The sequence below is a fragment of the Myotis brandtii genome, unplaced genomic scaffold, assembly GCF_000412655.1.
Source record: "Myotis brandtii unplaced genomic scaffold, ASM41265v1 scaffold112, whole genome shotgun sequence".
Lineage (NCBI taxonomy): Eukaryota > Metazoa > Chordata > Mammalia > Chiroptera > Vespertilionidae > Myotis > Myotis brandtii.
In genome coordinates this window covers 1,699,022-1,706,569 of record NW_005353838.1, presented here as the reverse complement: position 1 = coordinate 1,706,569, position 7,548 = coordinate 1,699,022, and the positions used below count along the sequence as shown (strand labels likewise).

The 7,548-nt window shown below is 40.0% G+C and overlaps 1 protein-coding gene across 2 annotated transcripts in view; it reads right to left on the bottom strand.

Annotated features, from left to right (window-relative positions):
- B3GALT1 (UDP-Gal:betaGlcNAc beta 1,3-galactosyltransferase, polypeptide 1) overlaps positions 1-4,302 on the bottom strand; it is a 388,127-nt gene extending 383,825 nt beyond the window's left edge. For both annotated transcript variants that reach the window (XM_005857532.2, XM_014545411.1), the window contains exon 1: positions 4,264-4,302. The gene's annotated coding sequence lies outside the window, so the exon portion shown is untranslated. The remainder of the gene's footprint in view (positions 1-4,263) is intronic.
- Between the last annotated feature and the right edge of the window lie 3,246 nt (positions 4,303-7,548).

Genomic DNA, 7,548 nt, shown 5'->3' with positions numbered 1-7,548 from the left:
AGAAAGAAAAAAAGGAGCGGTTGGGAGCTTTAGTCACCCGCCAGCCTGAAAAAAGCCATCAGCCCCTCACCCAGGCTGGCCAGGCACCCAAGCGGGACCCCCACCCTGATCTGGGACACCCTTCAGGGCAAACCAGCTGGCCCCCACCCGTGCACCAGGCCTCTATCCTATATAGTAAAAGGGTAATATGCAAACTGACCCTAACAGCAGAAAGACTGGGAATGACTGGTCACTATGACACACACTGACCACCAGGGGGCAGACACTCAATATAGAAGCTGCTCTCTGGTGGTCAGTGCGCTCTCACAGCGGGGAGCTCTGCTCAACCACAAGCCAGGCTGATGGCTGCCAGTACAGAGGTGGTGGTGGGAGCCTCTCCTGCCTCCTCAGCAGCGCTAAGGATGTCCGACTGCAGCTTAGGTCTGCTCCCCGCTGGCAAGTGAACATCCCCCGAGGGCTGCCGGGCTGCCAGAGGGATGTCTGATTGCAATCTTAGGCCCAATCCCCCGGGGAGCAGGCCTAAGCCAGCAAGTGGTCACCCCTGAGGGGTCCCAGACTACGAAAGGGCACAGGCCGGGCTGAGGGACCCCCTACCCCCGAGTGCACAAATTTTTGTGCACCGGGCCTCTAGTTTCTTTATATTGTCCTGAAACCTTCTATTTATATCCATCTGTCCTTGCGTCTTAGGATCAAGCAAAAAAACAAAAAAAATTATAATCTTTTTTCATGAACAAGCCTTAACCTTTACATTACACATACAAAAAATCATGTCCACCAATTTTCCTTCCCCTCTATCCAAGATAAGAGTCAACTATTCTTCAGCAACCTGGTTTCAGGTTATTTCCACATTGAGTTGTCTTCCTTATGAATGTATCTAATTTGTCCATAATTGTGTGCAGAACTCCAATCTGGTCATTCCAGATTATACAAGGGTTTCTGAAAGGAGTTTTTAGGGGTAAAATAGGCAGGTTTAGGGAGTTTTAGGAATTAGGGGGTTCACAGGGGAGGAAGGCACATTTGGCTGGGGATTTGGAGCTGGCAAAAGGCATACATTCACAAAGAACTAAAGGCTCCACAGCCTAAAGGGAGAGGAAGATACCCATTCACAGGAGATAAGGGGAAAGCCACAGGTAGTAGAAAAACAACAGGGAGAAAGAGGAAAACAGATTTTCACAGGAAAAAGAGAATTCTACCACAGGAGGGGGAGAAAGAGAGGGGACCCCACGTGGGGTTTGAGCTTTGAAGCTGCTATAGTGACCAATCAGAGGAGAATATCAGGACACAAAGAACTGCAGCCTTTATAAACCTTAGGAAAAAGGGACTTACTGGGCTACCCCTTTGTAACCCCCTCTCCACGTGGGAGTCTGTACTTGTTTCCAATAAATTTCCACCTTTCCATATACGACCTTTTGTCCGTGGCTTCATTCTTCAAATCCACCTGGACAAGAACCTGGGAAAGAAGCCACCTTTGCATCCTGCCCAGAAGAAAACCAATCCTTTCAGTTTGATTTCTGCCTTTCATTAGTAGGTATTTAGCTGTTGCAATTTGTCAGAATTGAGGCCCAATAGTGGTCCAGTTATATTATATCAGGCAGTAGTATTTCAGAATTTATTATGATTATGGATCACCTTGCTTAGATGCATATTTCTAGGTTTCACCTGATTTGTTAGGTCTTTTGACATTTTTTAAAAGTAGAGTGTACAGGCACATACAACAATCAACAGAATTTGTTTGGTTGCCAGTATTTTTATTATTTAACTCGGAGCCAGTTTTTACTTAGATACATGCTATCTTAATGTCTTAAAATTCCTTCTCAGCTTTCACTCAGAAACATTTACCTCCATATTAGTCACTATCTCAAACCATTCATTGGTAAAAACTCCTTCATTTCCATTGAATTCCTTTCTTTTAATGAAATTCAACTCCAGTTACAAAATTCAAGCCTAAGTAATCTTCCTTACTTCAGTTTCCTAAAAGTAATTCAAACTTGTCCTCAACACTGTGTCCTAAGAAGTATTAACTGCTGCATAACATGCTGTTCAAATATGACTTTTTGCTCCTCAGTTTTAACTGATGTATGAAGGCTATTGGTGATGCTGGCCAAAGAGAATTCTGAGAGCAATGACCATACCTAGTGAAATCTGAGAGGAGGATTTACTAGAAGAGAACTGGGCAGAAGAGTCAAGAGGGTGCTATCTTCTAACCCCAAGCAAAAGTAACAAAGAATTCTAAGGATTACTCAGAGAACCTGAAGTGCAACCCCTGCAGTTGTGGATGCAGTGGATTAGCAAGAGGGTCTCTGTTAAAAGGATCCTGCTAAGAAGGCAGTCTGCCAGGGCAAGAGGACCCCAACGGTAAGAGCCTTTTGTAGGCACTGCAGCTAGGGAGCTCAGGAGAAGCCTGGCAAAGAAGAGGCAATGCCCACCTCAAGGCAGGCACAAAGAGAGAGAAGCAACAGGGGATTCTTCACAGATTCACAAAAGTCCAAATGAGAGAATCCGTTTTAAACATCTGCTAAACTCAGAGAATATAAGATCACCCTTCCCTTGCTTTCTTCCAACCCCAGTTGGGATGAAAACTGAGGTTTTCCTGCTGAGAGATGAGCAAGAGGAGACAGAAGACTAAATTTTAAATAATGTTTGAACTTGTTATAGTATCTGTGACCAAGCAAATTTAATTAATGAATCAAGACTCTTTTGGTAATTTACAGTGACTCTAGGTTTGGCTTGGGCTTTTCCAGTGGCAGGAACATATCCAGTCATTCACCAAGCAGATTTAAGGGGACAGCGGAAGACAAAAATAATGATTTCTAACTGTATCATATTAGACCTATTTACTCAAACTGATTAGATATGTGCCTGTGAAAAAAGGGGAACCAAAAAATTAGACTGAAGCAAAATAAAATTCTCAGCCTCTATGACTAGCAAGTCCGCTAGAAGTTCTAGCTAGTGGACTGAGGATGATAATTTCCTATTTAATTCAGGTCTGTGGAAGTTTAGGTTGCAGCTTCTGTTTCCTATCTGTGATGACAACCTTCTGGGATAGATTTCCTACACAAAGCCAGATTTTTTAGTAGGCTCTTCATCCAATTAAGCTATTGAAAATATGCACACTGTTCGGTTCAAGATGGCAAAATTGCTACACAAGTGTTCCCTCCAGCCCTCTCCAAATCCCACTGAATGACAGTGAAGATGCACAAGGAACAGTATGAATCTACAACAGTGAGGAAAACAGAACAAGTTTACGACAAATTTCTGAAAATGGCATATCTGCAGGGGCTAGTCAGAGTACAGGATCCCAAAGTACCCATGCCCCGATTTTAAAAAAACCTAACAGAGATTCAGCTGAAAAAGCTGATAGAGGTGGACAGAGAAGTGCTGATGGATAAAATATAAAATATAACAGTAGGATGTATATCAAGATATAAAAAAAGATGGAAATGTGAGCAAAATATAAGAAGAAATAAAGACTTCAAGAGATCAGAGATATAATTAAAAGATTTCAAAAAAAGGACAGAAGAAATTATCAAACATGTGACAAAACATTTATACAGCACTGAAGAAAGTAAGTCCTTAGATTGAAATGGATCACTGTGGGAGCACTCATTCCTCAAAACCTGCTTGCTGCACCATGTGTTGGGTACATAGGTCCTGATTCTGCCCTACTACATCAACTGTTGGGTCCAAGCCCCTCTACCAAGGACTGGACCTTCTTGGACGCCAGGTAGTAGACAGAGAAGCCATGAGAAGTTGAGGATGTATAAGAGAGTCTTTATTGTAGTAGCCAGTGTCCATTTAGCAAGGAGTCACTAGACAAAACAGTACTTCAAAGTAAAGTCCCATACACTAGATAGCCACACACTGGCTAGGTTACAATACATCTTTCCTAGATAGTAGCAGCAGCCTCTGTCCCCATAGCTATTAACTGAGCAGCCTCATGCTGCCTCTGGACCTACAGCCTCTCATAATAGCTGCATCTGAGCTCACCAACTCAGCAGCCTCAGTAATATACTTTAATATTACTTAGACAAGAGAGGCTTTCTGCCAAATACTGACATCAATCATTTGAATTATAGAAGGGCATGTCTGCACAGTGTACCATGAGATTGCTGCATCATTGCAACTGCATATAGTCCTTGGACACCCTGAGTAAGAGTCCCACATTCAGAGTGGTCTTGGACATCCGGTGTACTCTGAACAAGACTTTTATACTCTAACTGGTGGTGAGTATCTGGCATAATCTGGCATGGTTCCAACACTCACCTCTTTTCAAGCAGAATGGATGAGGCAAGTCATGTCCTAACACATGTCTGTGAAATTTTCCAACTCTAAGGAGAAAGAAAAAATATCCCAAACTTAGAGTCTAAATATCAGATCACCTGTAACAGAATTCTTATGAGCAAAAATAAATGTTAATACTGGAGTGATGTGTTCAAATTTTAAAAGAAAATAATTTGGGATGTATAGTTTCAAGTCCAAAGAACTATTAATCAAGGATAATGGTACAATAAGTACACTTTCTGACGTGCAACTATTAACTTTTACTTCTTTATTCTTCAATTCCTGCTTCTGAGAAACCAACTTGAGTATATATTTTAGCAACATGATGGCCAAAGAAGATAGAAATAAATATCAGAAAACAATGCCACTAACACAGATATACTTTTAAGAAAAGACAACTGTAAAGCATGCCCAGAAAACAAATATTTGATAGTCTAGTATAAGATCAAGGACTATGGGAAGGATCTCACTGCGAGGAAAGAGAAATCTGTATATAATTGAAAAATGAATCATTTAAAAGGATAAATAAAGGGATATATCGCTTCTATGAACCGGCAAAAACAAAGGCAATAAAAAAAATCTCAATAAAGCATGAAAGCAAAACAATGAATGCTAAAAATATAATATATCACAAATTTAAACAATGTAAAATAAAAGAAATATAGAGGGAAGGAAAGAAAGAGAAAAAGATGAGCCACCTGGACTTGATGCTAGAAATATGTAGCTTTAAGTGGCACAGAGTTATTACATGTCACTGACAGTGCTTTATTTGTACTTCCCATGGAGAAAAATAGGATAGGGGGTGAATAAACTTTGTTTTATCCAATTTATTTCCATCCATGCCATAAATTAACAAACATGCTGACCTGTAAGAAACTAAGGGCATTTGATACATTCTGAGAGACACCTTATTACTTGTTTTGAAAATGATTCCTTAAAGGAGGTTTTCAAGTCCGTTACTAATGTGTGCTGCTCCTGCTGGCCCATGCGTGTCTAGGATTTCAGAGGGCTGTGGTTGATTGTGCTCTGTAACACCTGCACCATTGCTATCCAAGGCATCTCACTTAAATGAGAAGTCTGCCAGGTAAAAGCTGTAAAAATGCTTCTGCCAGACATGGCCTGGCAGTTTGCCACATCTAGAGTTGCTTAATGCTGGGAGCTGCGAACCCCGTCAACTGACTGCAATCAGTAAAGTCTTAGCATATGAAGGTCTGTGCTGGCAGATGCCATCTGGGTGTCAGAATACAGATCCTTGAGGACAGAGCTCCAGCATGGAAATGCAATACCCACTACAGGTCAGAGGTTGTGATGAATGAAAACTAAATTTCCTTTGTTTTGTGGCTGAAACTATTGATATAACTTGATATATGGTAGGCACCTAAGATATGCTTGTTAGATGAAGAAGGGGAGGCATATATTAAATGAGTAATTGAGTAAATGATATTCTGACCAGTTAGTTTATTCAGACTTGTGTAATCCGAGTGGATATTTCCCTCATGACTATCCTTAGTGAGTATTCCTCTTATGGTTAACACTTTAAGATGTATTTTGAATTTTATTTTTATAATATTTTAACATGCAACAAATGCTTTGTTCTCCATTTTGCTATTCCTTCAAATCTAAATAAGATTCATGAAGATTTATACCTGACACACATTAAATGCTTAATAAAGATTAGCTATTAACTATTATTATTTTTAAGAGTTGAAGAATAATAGGGAGATGGGCATGGAAATAAAGATAGAGGTAGAGCTAGAGAGGTATAACACTAGCAATAAATGGATGGAAAGGGAAGGGAGAGATTGGACAGAGACTAAAAAGGCAAAACCAAACTTTCTCTCATTCCATAATGGAATACGTAACAATGTGAGGCCTGCATTAACAATGTGAAGATAAAAGACGTTGGATCATTACTTGGAACTTGATCATTTAACTGCAGAACTACTAACTATTAGCTTGAATTTACTTTTATTATACCCTCAAAGATGGAACCATATACTTTGTCCAAATTAGTGAATAAAACACATTGTTAGTAGCTTTAAGCCAGTGAATTGGATTTCAAAAACAGGAGTACAGTAGTCCCCCCTTAGCCACGGTTTCACTCTTCATGGTTTCAGTTACCCACACTCTACTGCAGCCTAAAAACATTAAATGGAAAATTCCAGAAATAAACAATTCATAAATTTTAAATTGCTTGCCATTCTGAGTAGCATGATAATATCTTGCGCAGTCCGGCTCTATCCTGCCTAGGATATGAATCATCGCTTTGTCCAGTGTCTCCACCCCCTATATACTCCCTGCCCGTTAGTCACTTGGGAGTCACCTGGGTTATCAGATCCACTTAAGCAGTATCGCAGTCCTTGTGTTCAAGCAACCCCTATTTTACTTAAAAGGTGCCAAAGCACAGGAGTAGTGATGCTGGCAATCCGGGTATGCCAAAGAGGCTGTAAAGTGCTTCCTTTAAGTGTACAGAAAAAAACAGACTATATATACTAGTAGAGTTTGGAGATCTTGGAACATATCCTCCATGAATAAGGAGAGACTACTGTCTATCAAAATGTTTATTGTTATTATTTTGTATGGGTAATAAATATTAATTGCTCCACAACACTTGGGATGCAAGAAATGTCACATTACTTTGCGTTTGTACCAATCAAATCAAAACTAGGGCTCAAGCCATTCACTTAATTTAATAAGAAGTCCGATTTCAGAGTTTCTTGCCTTCTTTCTTAGACTGTGGTAGAATCTAGGATATTACTGCCTGAAAAATTCGAGAGAGGACATTCTGCTTATTAATTTGCTGTCTTTAATTGATAAAGATGTTCTTGGATGGAATAAGGGCAAACTCCACCCACCCATGGGACAACAAAATCCAGAACCCAAGTACACAAAGGCATGCAGAGGAAATCAACTTTTTATTCTTTAGGTGAAGAATCTATAAAGGCAGGCCACCAAAACATTTCATAATAACCCATTTGTTGCATATGCAATATGAACCATTTGAGTAGAAAATGACCACTCTTCCTTAATTCTCTTCCATTTCCTTTCTTAACCGTGCAAGAGTCCTGATCAGTACAACTGGAGAGTTGGTGAGAATAAAATGTTCCAAGAGGGCTTCAAACTATATTAATGACATTTCCACATAGTACCATCTGAGTTGAGAGGAAGATTTCCCCCTCACCTCTTAATACCTTGAGAATCACTGTAAAAGTTTTCTTCATATTTTCCCAGCATTTTGGATTCCATTTTGATTTGTCCTGCTAGATA